Source organism: Ovis aries, chromosome 1 (genome assembly GCF_016772045.2).
Source record: "Ovis aries strain OAR_USU_Benz2616 breed Rambouillet chromosome 1, ARS-UI_Ramb_v3.0, whole genome shotgun sequence".
NCBI lineage: Eukaryota > Metazoa > Chordata > Mammalia > Artiodactyla > Bovidae > Ovis > Ovis aries.
Genome location: NC_056054.1, coordinates 33,522,418 through 33,535,833, shown reverse-complemented (window position 1 = coordinate 33,535,833; position 13,416 = coordinate 33,522,418). Strand labels below are relative to the sequence as shown.

The 13,416-nt window shown below is 48.1% G+C and overlaps 1 long non-coding RNA gene across 1 annotated transcript in view; it reads right to left on the bottom strand.

Moving 5' to 3' along the window:
* Positions 1 to 356: 356 nt before the first annotated feature.
* The window catches only part of LOC106990843 (uncharacterized), a 37,721-nt gene continuing 24,661 nt past the window's right edge, over positions 357 to 13,416 (bottom strand). Inside the window, exon 3 of the long non-coding RNA XR_001433726.4 lies at positions 357 to 3,142. This is a non-coding gene — a long non-coding RNA (uncharacterized LOC106990843). The remainder of the gene's footprint in view (positions 3,143 to 13,416) is intronic.

The window sequence follows — 13,416 nt, the reverse complement described above, 5'->3', positions numbered from 1 at the left end:
TTTTGCAATTAATTTGAAATAATGGACTTATAAGCATCTAGCACATAGTAGGTATTCAATAAAAATCAGTTGACTGGAAAATATTCAGTGGTCTCTCTGCATCCCAGTCCCTAATCATAAAGACTTCCCTTGAGTGTCTACCATTTGCTGAACCCTCTCCACAGCTATCTCATGTTCAAGGAGAAACTCACAGTTTAATGTTTTGTCATCAGTTCAGCTCATTGCATTGTCTAAGGGTGGTTTAACCCTCAGAATACAGCATTGCTGGATGATGGGAATTTAGGGCATGCTGCCTGGGAATTCAGGGCATGCTGCCTGGAACCAGACCAGGATTCAAATCTTCTAAAATTTAAAGCTTTTTTTTTTTTTTTTTTTTTTTTTACTCTGGAAACCTATCCACTGCATGCTTTTATTTCCAACCGTTAAGCACTTTCCCCCCTTACTTTCCACATTTAACTCAAGGCTTCATATGCAAAAGGCAAGCTTGAAACGATCATAACATTTAAGCAATGAATATAACGACAGCTTAAACTTGCATCGCAGGAAGATCTACATTCTATATTTAATAGCTTTAGTCATTTACAGCAAGAGTTATCACAGGCGCCCCAAAGAGGGAGGCTTGGAGAGGGAGAATTCTGCACCTTTGATTAAAGATGTCGTAGTCATAAGCTGTTTTGGAAATGATTAAGTGATAAATACAGTAAGTTCATCCTCAGTTCTGGGAACCCCACAGCACAGACAGTAATTTTCAGAGGCAGAAGCAATCATTATTATTTAAAGGTCTAAGCCTTAGTGTATTCGCTAAGTACAGGGAAGGAGGAACTCAGGTACCGGGAGTACCTACTAGACACTAAGTTCTCCATCACCTAAAACATCTAATGTCCACCCTCCAAGTAAAGACTTGTAACTAGACCACAAAAATAGGGGAAGAGGGACATTCACAATGTCAATTACCTCCCTGCCCCAGGCGCACACAATGCACCTGTAAAACATGATCAAGTGCCTACAATGCTTAAGAATACGCAAGGAAGGCGGGCAAACTAAGAAAGGAGATCTTGCCCTTTGTTGAGGAGATGGCTGTGTGCCATCATTATTCCTGTCTGCATCCCCAGACCCTGCCTCCTACATCTGGTGGGAGTTAGGAACACGGAATAGGAAGCCAGATTTTGCCGCTCTGTGCAAATCCTACTTAGTAGCTGAGTGACCTTAGATAATCATTTAACCTCTCTGTCTCAGTTTCCTATTTGTGAAATGGAAAATGGTAATATCTCTGTCATACTGCAATTGTGTAGGATGAAAGGCACTCATAAGTGCAAAATGCTTAAGACAATGATGGCAAGTAATGAGTTGCAAACATAACCGCGTGTAGTCTTGCCAGATGCTGGGGAGGGCCGTCTGTCCTCATCCCCACCCTGTGACGGCAATTGCAATGAAGCTCTCTTTTCCAGGTGGGGGAACGAAGAAAGTCCATCTGCCCAGGTCATCCAGTTCTGAATTGGCCTGAGAGTCCCACCCAGGCCCGCCTAGCAATAACAGTAAAACAGCATTTGTTTTTTTCTTTTTAATGTTCTAGACCTTTACAGCTAGGTACACATTTACTTCTCACAGCAATTACATGAGGTAAGACTCGTTAACTCCCATTTTACAGATGCAGAAACTGAGAGAGAGTTTAGGTAATTTTCTTAAGACCTTAGTGTTAGCAAATACCAGGGGCGGATTTAAGGTCAAGCCTAAGAACCTGACTGTTTCCACGCGCAAGGACAGGGCCGCCGGTCCCAGGACCTGAAGCTGGACGGGCTGATCAAAAGCCCCCTGCACCTTTTAGCCCCTGTTGGGAGGAGGGGTTTGGGACCGGGATTCTCAGGTCCGGGATGGGTCCCCCGGGCTGGGAGCAGGGGCGGGGCCTGCAGCGTCCGCGCCTGCGCGGGGCGGGGCCGTCGAGAGCTGTCTGGGAGCACGCCTACCGCACGCTCGCCCCGCGGGAACCCCGGCTGCGGCCCCGCCCGCGCGCTTTACCCGTTGCCCTCCCTGGCCTGTCGCGCGCGCGTCCCTTTCGCTTTTAGCCCCAGCTGCGCTGACTGCTCGCGATTACTCAGACTCGTTTCTTCGGTTGGCGGAGTGACAAAAATCGGCAGTGGCTATCCGAGGACACCTGTTTACAAACAGGACCCCCGCCCCCAGCCGAAAGCACCCCAGGCCGAGAGCCCGGAAATCTCGGTTCTCCTCCCACTCCGCCTCTCGCTCTCAGTGGGACTGGTTTCGGGCCTCAGTTTGCCTGTTTGTGTACTTCAGGTCAAGAATGTGTGTGCAATCGAACGAAAGGTGTGCGAGGTGGAAACAGCCTGACATTTAAGTCTTCTGTTTTCAGCTATCATTATTTTAAAATTATATTCTTCTCCATCGTAATCTATTTTAATAAATATATATTTAATTTTAAAAAAAGAATATGATTGGTCACCGAGGAAAAGTAGTCTTGTTACTTTTCCCGTGCTTCGAGTCCACTTGTTTGAAATACCAGCAGCTCTGGAAGGCCCTTTCAACTCCCTACGATCTGTTAATCTGATTCGTGTATTTTTTTTTTTCCTTCTCCTTTAAGACTTTTACAGTCTCGCTGGTGACCGGTGGGGTGGTTTTGCAGCCAGCTATACTCGGTTAGAATTTCTTGGTTTGCCACTTTTTTCGCCTATGGCACCTCGGTCAAGCCACTTACACTTGGTGAGCCTCAGTCTCTCGTCTATAAAATGGAGAGGATACTCCCAGGGTCGCGGGGAGAATTCAGGACGATACTTGTCAAGGGCCTGTCACGCGCGGGGTGACCCACGGAAGAGGGTGCAGGTGGGTGGGGACTTTCACGTGCTAGGTTTCTCCGCTCGGCTCGTTCTGAGGGGCCCGGAGTGCCGCCCCCGCGCGACGGCTGAGCGTGGCGGGCTCTCGGCCTCTCCCGGCCCGGCTGAGGCGGTCGTACCGGTTCCGAACCCTTCCCCCACCGGCCGGCTTCTGGCTGCAACCTGCAGGCAGAACGCCAGGCTTTATTTACACAAAAGCAGCGGGTGGAAGCTGGCCTTGTATGGACGAAAGAAACGTTGGCGGGCCGGGAACGTCGCCGGGGGAGGCAGTACAAAGCGGTTCTCCTGATAGGAATCTGTGAATAAATAAATAACGCGAATCAAAGAACGCATTGGAATGCCCTCCTAGGATCACAGAAACAGGACCTAAAGGCAGCCTTCGGAATCCTTCCACACGTCCCGCCCTATCTGATAACTTGTCAAAGAGGTTGATTCTGGAGTTATTATCAAACCAGGACTCCTGCCACCCAGATCCTACGGTCCTAGGGTGGCCTCTGGGGCGCACCTTCCGGGCTGGGAGTGAGACCTGGGTCTGAAACAAAGAGAAAGGGAACCCCGTTTTATCGTGGCTCAGACGGTAAAGCGTCTGTCTACAATGCGGGAGACCCAGGTTCGAGCCCTGGGTCGGGAAGATCCCCTGGAGAAGGAAATGGCAACCCACTCCAGTACCCTTGCCTGGAAAATCCCATGGACTGAGGAGTCTGGTAGGCAATAGTCCATGGGTCGCAAAGAGTCGGACACGACTGAGCAACTCCACTACTCCACTACTCAGGTGCTAGGCATCGTTCCTATGCGGTTTCATGACTCCTCACACCACGCTTTGAGCAGGATCCCGTACTCTGGTAGGCAGGGGAAGTTAACTGCTCCAGAACACAAAAGCCGGTAGATGGGACTGAATTCCAATACAGTTCTGTCCCTGGTTCCTTCCATCCAACCTTCCTGCCCCTGGCAGGGGGCAAGGATAAAGCGCAAAAGGCGCGTTTGCAACTACAGACAGTGGTGCGATGACCTAGCTGTTTCTGGGCGCCGCCCCTTCCCTCCTTTTTCTTTACCTACCTACAGGATGTCCAAAGCCTCTTCCAGTTCTACCTATCAGCTGATTCGCTGCTGCCGCGCCCGCTCGCCTAATTTAGCAGCCGGAAGTCGCACGCCCGGCGACCGCTGACCTAGAGCCCTTAGTCTTATCATTGCCAAAGCCAGTGTTGGCCCAGAGGACACACAGGTGCGCCCAGGGCACGTATTTCTCCAGCCTCCGCCCTAGTCACGGGGCTGCATCCGGTCCAGGAGCCAAGGAAACTGGTCCAGCGGCTCCTTTCCCGGCAGGGCCCCGCCCACGCCCACCCCAGCGGAGGCCCAGAACAGGTTTCTTCACTTTCCCTGGCCCAGCTCCCGCCTCGGGCGAGAAAGGGAAGCCGGTTGCTCAATGTGCCTGAGGATCGTTCTGGTTCGCAGGCTACTCGTGGACGAGCCATCAGTCAGGTGGACCCAACTCAAGCCACCAGGCACAGTACACCGGCTTGTGCACCAAGGGCTACCCAGCAAACCCTTAGGGTTCCTCAGGGGACACCTGGGCTCCTTGCTCTGTGCAGGGCGGGCCAGCATCAGGTCCTAAGGGGAAGGTGAGCAGAATGGGATGAGTTACCCGGCCACCTGGGTCCATCCAGCAATGAGGGGGTGTGGGAGTCCAGTGTCAGGCTTGCCCTGGGGGTGGCACACTGTCACTGGCCACTGGCCCTCCATCCTCATGTGCCCAGGGTTTTGGGGGACTTTCTCAGAAGCCTGGCTCCTCAGTTTCAGACCTCTTGGCCGAGAGGAAAGCTTGGGCAAAAACCCCTTCAAATAGAATTTACTCACACATATTTACTGAGTGCCAGGCACTGTGCTAGGCCCGGGAGATCACCATGACCCAGACACAGAACCTGCTCTCATCAGTTCTAGCTTAGTGAGTCAGCCAGGTAACAAATAGATCATTTTAATACGGGGCAAAGAACCATTTCCTGGAGCTTGTCTGGGAGAAGACCCGGAGTTGGTTAGAGGTGGGGTCAGGAAGCTTTAGAAAAAACTTTCTCAGGCTTCAAACACTGCTCTTTTCCTTCTTCCTTGCATCTCTCTGCACTCATTTCTGGAGTACCTGCACCATGCTGAGAGCTCAAGGAGCAGTTGATGTATTAGGGTGTCGTGTTTAAAACATCAGGTCTCTGGCTACAGCCACTTACTTTCTGCCACTGAATGATTTGCATAATTTCTGGAGTGCATAACTCCACTTTCTTTATCTGTAAAATAGGGATAAAGATAACACCAGCTTCATAGAACAAGGTCTGGCCCATGGTAGCTATTAATGAGTGGAATCTATTGTATTACTTTGTTGTTTGTGGTTCACATACTTCTTCCAGTCTGCACAACCACCACCAATCCTCCACCCCCACTGTGGTTGACAGTGCAGGTAACTTCATACCCATTTTACAGATGAGGAAGCGGACTTGGACAAATTAACAGGATGGCTCATGTCTGGTAAGTTTTCAAGACCAGGATCCTGGGGAGCAGAGGTCTCCCGAAATAGGGGAGATATTCTGACCTTCATCTGCCCTCCCTGAAACCTCAGATGACTGGTTAAGACTGAACTGTCTGGAGAACTTCCTTTGACCTAGATCCTGTGGGCTCTACCAGAACACCAGCCAGAAAATGCAAGCAGCCACACCCTCAGCCTTCTTGCCCCAACCTGCACTTCATGCTGGGGATCATGCTTTCAGGGACTGTTCTTTCAAAGGGGGGATTATAACTGGACGGCTGCTGTGTGCCAGACCCTACACCAGGCATGCGCATCAGGGCGATTTCATCTCCTGTGAGCCATCTTCTGTGGTCAGGGAAAGGAGGAGGAAAGAATCAGCTTATCCCAATAATGATTATGTGTCCACAATAAAGCTTGACACATGTGCGTTCAATCCCGAGTGCTCTTTCTAAAGTGCAAATGTGACTGCTGCTGCTACTGCTAAGTCGCTTCAGTCGTGTCCGACTCTGTGCGACCCCATAGACGGCAGCCCACCCTGCTCTCCCGTCCCTGGGATTCTCCAGGCAAGAATACTGGAGTGGGTTGCCATTTCCTTCTCCAATACATGAAAGTGAAAGTGAACTATGTTACTCCAATTCTCTTGTTTAAAATCTCTCAGTGGTCTCCCACTGCCTTTTTAGAGTCCGCACTGAGGAAAGGCAGACTCAGCTAGTCACATTATCACATCTGCTGTTTCCACTGATCTCCTGGCCTTTGCATATGCAATTCCTTCTTCCTGGAATGCCCTTCCCAGCTCCTCACTTCCTTTCCTACTTTTATATGGTTAAATACTATTTATCCTTCAGCTCTCAGCTAGATGTCACCTCCTCCAGGAAGCCCTCCTTGTCCACTCAAACAGGACTAAGCCTGACTACACTCTCTTGTAAGTATCTGTTTAACAGTCTCTCCCACTAGATGGTGAGCTCCTTAGGGTCAGGGACAGTGTCCTCAGCACCAAGAATGGTATGGCTCATAACAGGCATTCAATAAAAATTTAATGGATGGATGAGAAAATGTTGAGCATGAAGACCACCTCCATTTAACAGAGGAGAAAACCAAGTCTCAAAGAAGGCAAAAATACCTATCTTAGGTCAAATAGCTGGTTAGTGGGTGAATTGAGCTAGAGATAAATTCTTCCAAGTCCCATCTTGTTTCACTATTTTACTTATATTGAAGATAATACAACCTCCTTCTAAGTTGTCTTATTGAAGTTGTTCTTAGCACTGCCTCTCCACATTTTACAGAAACACATTCTGGGTTCTGATAATGGAATATTTATGAATACCAATCATCAAACCTATAGTTAGTCACAGGGACCAATTTTAGGTGCCTGAGACAGCTTATATCTCATGACACCTTAGAGAGGACAACATTATGATGTCTGCTTAACACATGAGGAAGCTTGTTCAGAGAGGTTAAGTGACTTGCTCAAAGTTCCACAGCCTTCAAACCCAAGTTAATCTCCAGCTCCTAAGCCCAGGTTTTTTCCATCTCCCCAGACAGCCGCCTGACCGTGGCTCTAGAGCCAGCTCTCATGTAGCTTTAGGCACCAACTGGACCCAGGTTCTCTTTCAAAAGGGATATAGATGAAACTCCATAACTTCAAGGGATCTTCTGGACTTGACCCAAATGTCATCCTAACGCTGCCTTTTTGCTCTGGCCACTCCTCTCTTTTCCCTTGGGTTGCAGCATCTGCACTGACTCCACCTCTGGGGAAAAGTCAGGGCATGGGAAGCTGTCCTTGTTCCTTGTTCCCAGTAAATGGCCCCCTTGGGAACCAGGCAGGTAGGAGCAGATCCTCCTGTTCTCAGGTGTCTCAACAAACAAACTATTTAGCAATTACACACGCCTTTGGATGGAGCACCCACAGCCTTTCCTGACTCCAAGGAGCTGCTCCTCGACTCCACCCCAAGAGCTTCACTAAGGTGCTTGCATTGATTTATTGATTCAATGACTATCTGCCCATCTCCTACCTCTATTACGCTGCTCTTTCAGCTAACAGTGTTCCCCTTGGAGCCCTACCACTTTTTCAACTATCTGAGATGAGGAAGCTCCCCCAACTATCTCATATTAGACAAGAAGGGAGGGGCTGTATCTGTTTTGTTTGTCACTCCATCCCCATTACCTGGTGGCTCAGATGGTAAAGAGTCTGCCTGCAATGCAGGAAACCCTAGTTCGATACCTGGGTTGTGAAGATCTGCTGGAGAAGGGAATGGCAACCCATTTCAGTATTCTTGCCTGGAAAATCCCATGGACACAGGAGCCTGGCCGGCTACAGTCCTTGGGGTCACAAAGAGTCAGACATGACTGAGCAACTAACACACACACACTCATCACCTAGCGCTATGCCTGACACATGGTTGGCCTTTAATGAAACGATTGTTGAACAGCTGAATACTAAAGCTCCATTCATCTCTTAAGAGTTAATCCTCCACTTAGAGATAGGAATCATGGCATGTTAGATCAAAGGGGAACCCAGAGGAAATAAAACTTACTCTAAATCCTTCATTCTACAGAAACGGAGACCCAGAAAACGGAGATACAAAGTCTAGGGAAGATCTACAGGATAGCTCAGGCCTCCTGACTTTTGTCTCAGCACCCTCTCCATATTAGGACCCTACCCCCAAACCATAAACATGCTGTGCTGTGCTTAGTTGCTCAGTCGTGTCCAACTCTTTGCAACACTATGGACTACAGCCTGCCAGGTTCCTCTGTCCATGGGGATTCTCCAGGCAAGAATACTGGAGTGGGTTGCTATGCCTGCCTCCAGGAACATATTCTTTTCTAATTCTCACAGCAGGCACCTGGAGCTGGGAGCAGGGAAGGGACAGCATTGCCATTGCCAAATGGCAGAAAAGAAAAGTGGGGTTCAGAGAGGTGAGTGGAGTGTACCCAACATCACACAGCTGGAATCCAGGCTTTTCCTGTTACAGCCTGTGTTCAGAGCTCCTTCTACCCCATTCTCCCTCCCCACTGCTCTCTGCTTTTATGAGCCTTGAAAAAGATTTGAAGGTTCTAGGATTTCAAGGACTTTCATCTTTATTATTCATCTTGCTTCTGGAAGATCTGGTTAATCTGTGTGCCCAGTGCAAAATATGAAGACCATTAAGGTATTAATCAATATCGTTCAGGTATTCAAAATTGTCATTTACTCTAAAAGGGGGCTGGTGGCCCAAATGCTTATCTTAAATGTTCAAATATGACACTGAGGATATCTGCTTTCTATGAGGGGCACTGCTGAGTGGGGCTGGGGGCTTTGGAAGACCACTAGAGCCCATCACAAATCTCAAAGGTCCCTTTTGGACCCTGGCCACGCCAGCTCTCTCTGACCACAGGATTGTTCAGGCCACAGGTTCTGGTCATGGCTAATGCTGCCTCAGCAACCACAAAACTATGGTGATGGCAGGGAACAGTCTTTAAAGGAGGCCAGTGCCTTAGGGGAAAAAGACAGAGAAAGGGCCAAACAAGCAAGGGTGGCCATTGTTGTACCTCCAGACATCACACTTAAGTGACCTGGGGTGAAGATTTATATCTCTAGGACAAAATAGCCCAATTACTCAAGAATGAAAAGATAAAGCACTTCTTTCTCTGAAAGAGCAGGGGCAGAGTCAGCATGCCAGCATCCTGGTTCATGAATTAGAGATCATTTATAACTTCATTGAAGAATAAAATGTGCCGCTGATAACCTTAAAATGTCAGTGTAACCTGCTGTTTGGACAGCACTGGGCAGGAGCCCCTGCTCTGCTCCACACCAACTGAGTGATCTTGGGGAGATGGCCCCAACTTCCTGAATTTGTCTCCTGGGCCACACAGGGCACTAATGGAGGCCCTTGGCAGGGTTTGTGGGAGTCCAATGATATCACAGATGTAAAGTGCCCAGTACCATGCCTAGCCCAGAAATGTGAAATGTTAGTTGCTCAGTCATGTCCAACTCTTTGCGACCCCATTGACTGTAGCCCTCCAGGCTCCTCTGTCCATGGAATTCTCCAAGCAAGAATACTGGAGTGGGTAGCCATTCCCTTCTCCAGGGGATCTTCCCAACCCAGGGATCAAACCCAGGTCTCCTGCATTGCAGGAGGGTTCTTTACCATCTGAGCCTCCAGGGATGCCCACCTGGCCCCTAATGAGTGCCAAACAAATATTAGCTCCTTTAAAAAAAAAAAGAATGGGAAATGAACTGTGCTCTGGAAATAGAATAGTCATGGAACAACTCAGCTTCCCACCCCACCCCAAACCCCACCTCCTGCCCCAGCAAAGTAAACTTCCACTGGGGCCCCCAGAGCCACTTCCCATTGGCGTGTTCAAGGACTAGCCTCACCATGTGCCTGGCCTCCTGCGCAGTGGGCTTGTGTGCTCCCTTTCCTGTTTTCCTTGAGGCAGGCTTTGCCAGCAAAAAATGCAGTTAGCACTCAAAATGCAATCATTACGACTCACCTAGCAGGCACGTCAACATGCCTGTTGACATGTGCTCACAAATACTAAAAATGCATGCAATGCGATGCAGCCAGATAAAGCTCATGGCACCCTTCCACGTACATTCAGGGAAATAGTAGAGCAGAATGGAAAAAGCAGATGCTTTGGAGCTGGGTGAATGGGGGTTCCGAGCTGTTTCCTTCTTTTAATAGTGGTATGATCTTGAGCACGTCTCTAGGCATCTCAGTCCCCTTCATCTGAAACACCGTATTCACAATTCTTAGCTTTTGGTCTTGTTTCAAGGATTGTATAAGACCATGTATGTAAAAGAATGGTCTGATACGCAACAGATGCTTAAAGGTATTTATTGCAGAAATGCCAAGAATCTGAAAAGGGAGGAGAGAGGGAGGGTCCAGTGCTGGACTCACCTTCTTTATGGTGTTTTACCTTTTTCCTGTTTCTCAGCTCCTTAGGGGCTTTTTGCCTCTTTACGGTAAGATCTTGACCTTAACTGATTTTACTGTTAAGGACCTGTTTCCATTTTACCTCATCAAATGAGCCAGGAGACGATCTGAGTGTGATCGTCCTCATCTCCCTTCCACATCTCCCCACCTCCCACCCATGATCCCAAATGCCCTGGCAGAGCTAGAGACAGCAGGTCCTCAGTGAAGGCTGGGAAAGGAGCACTGGATTTATCTTTATCCTCAAACTTCTTGCCATGGCCCTAATCCCTTCCTTCTTCCCTCTGCCTCTTTGAGCCTAGTTGGGTGAGAGGGACTATAGCGAGCAAGAAGGGTGAAGATAAAGAAGGGCACAGGATTGACAGTCCAGATCTGGAATAGATATTTTGGAATGGGAAACAAACAAACAAACAAAAAAAGTGCTGCAAAAAGAGTAACTCTCCCCCATCCCACTCCTCATTTATCTGAAACACTGTCAGGAGGAGAAGGAAGACAATAAAGGGAAGAAATCCAGATCTGAGACATATTCAAATCTGAGAATCATATTTTGCATAACATAGAGAACTTTCCTTAACTTTGTGCTGTTTCACCTTCACACCATCTTGGTGAGGCAGACACTGTTAGCCCATTCCTCTGTTAGCCCATTCCACAGATGGTAAAACCAAGGATAAGAGAAGTATAGCCACTTGCCTGAGATCACACAACAGGGGAATACCAGATACGGTGCTCAAAATGGAGTCTTCCTCATCCAGATCCCTGCTTCTTCCTGTTATGGGGGTCATTTCTCCATAGGACAAAGAAGAGGAATTCTGAGTCATTGACCCATCTTGAACTCTTCTCTATTCTGCCTCTTCTTTGACAATCCAACAACCTAGGTGGTGTACACACAGGGCTATGCACTTATTCATCAAGTTACACTCGTAACTTGTGCACTTTTCTGCATATATGTTATACTTCTTAAAAAAAATGACATGATAAATATAAATTTAGGATCTACTACAAAGTACTTTCCATTACAGTCTTTCTCTAATTTTTATTTTTAATAGGCAGATATGTCTATCTCTCCATTACCCTCTGGATGGCTTACAGTACCCTGTCCAATCTGACCCCTTGCCTGCCTCTTCAGCCCACAGGGCTTCCTGTGGATTCCTTTTCTTCTACCTAGAACTCCTCCCTCTTTGGGCATGGCTGCTTCCTACTACCTCATCTTTCAGGTCTCCTGTGAGATACTACCCTTCCTCCTCCAGGAAGACTTCTCTGACCACCATGCCTCCAGAGCTCTCCAGATCTCCAGACTTTCTGCCAAGCCCCCACAGCTTCAGGGTCCACCTCCTCCAAGCCCTACCATGCTGAGTTGGAAACACCTGTTACTCTCTACCTGTTACCCATCCCCCCACACACACCCTCTCACCACTACCACCACCCTCCCCACCAGTTGGTGGTCACCTTATCATTTCTACTTCCTTGCACCCAGCTCAGCAGGGGTTCAGCAGTGTTACTGGATCAAAGAATGAATGAATCAAACCCCTACCTATCTCCCAGAAGGGTGTGTTTTACTCTTTACTTGAAACTCTGGTTGCTCAGCTGTGTGTATTCTGTCCCTTTGCCTAATCTGAAATTCTTGAAGAAACTGTATTAGATCAAACTGTGTCCCCCTGCCCCCAAAAGATATGTCCAACCCCTAGTGTTTGGGAATATGACCCTATTAGAAATAGGGGTTTTGTGGGTAAAACTAAATTAAGGATCTCATTGTGGATTTAGGGTCAGCCCTAAATCCAATGACTAGTGACTTAGAAAGGAGAGGGTGACGTGAGACAAAGAAATACCTAGCGGGGAGGGATGGAAGGCAGGCAGGGATGGAAGCAGAGATTAGAGAGATGCTGCCCCAAGCCAAGTGTTATCAGGAGTCACAGGAAGCTGGAAGCAGCAAAGAAGGGATCTTCCCTCAGAACCTTCAAAGGGAGTGCAGCCCTGCTAACTAACACCTTGATTTTTTGACCTCTAGAATTATGCAAGAAGAAATTTTTGTTGTTCAAAGCCACCAAGCTTGTGGCATTTGTTACAGCAGCCCTGGGAAACTAACTGGAGCAGAACCATGCCTTTCACTGCCTGCCTGCCTGTCCCAGAATCTTCCACCCTACCATGCAAACAGAGAAGATTCTTGAGAGTCCCTTCAACTGCGAGGAGGTCAAGCCAGTCCATCCTAAAGGAAATCAACCCTAGATATTCATTGGAAGGACTAATGCTGAAGCTGAAGCTCTAATACTTTGGCACCTGATGTGAAGAGCCAACTCACTGGAAAAGACCCTGATGCTGGGAAACACTGAGGGCAAGAGGAGAAGGGGGTGACAGAGGATGAGATGGATGGATGGCATCACCAACTTAATGGACACAAGTTTGAGCAAATTCCAGGAGATAATGAAGGACAAGGAAGCCTGGCATGCTGCAGTCCATGGGATCGCAGAGTCAGACACAACTAATCACAACATGCAAAGAGTAGGACCTCTATGAAAGCCTTATGCAGTACCGATTCCAAAAGGCCTTGTCTCCGTGTTTAGCTGGCTTGTCTATCCCAAAGGTTGACCAAAGCCAAAGTAAGTTTACATCACAGTTGTGCAAATCAGTGTGCATGGGAGGCACTAGCGCTACTGAGGGTTCACCATGGGCTACCATTCTTCCTCAGTGTCCCATTTTGCCATCTTTCATTCAGCACATAGTACTGAGTACCTGTTGTCAAGGCCCATTTTACAGAGAAGGATACTGAGGGTCAGGGAAGGAGGGTAAGTGCTCAAGATCTCACAGTGAATAAGGGGTGGTGTTGGGACTGGAAACCCAGACCCCCAGTACAACTTTGCCCTCCACTAAGCTACCATACTTTACAGGAACGGAATCAGGACAGGAGGGTGAAGGCAGGGAGAGATCAGGTGGCTAAGAGTGATTCAGTGCTAGCAGACTTTGTGTTTTTGCTTTCATAGTCTGGGAACAAGCAGATATTACATCTCTAACTTTCAGTTTGTGGTAGTATACTAAACACAAAACATTAGTAAAAAAAAATGAGTGATCTTTATCTATGATCGATACATTATCTATGTGAGCAAAATTAATCATATTGCAAAGCTGCCATGAGAATTCCAGACAACAGTGCAAC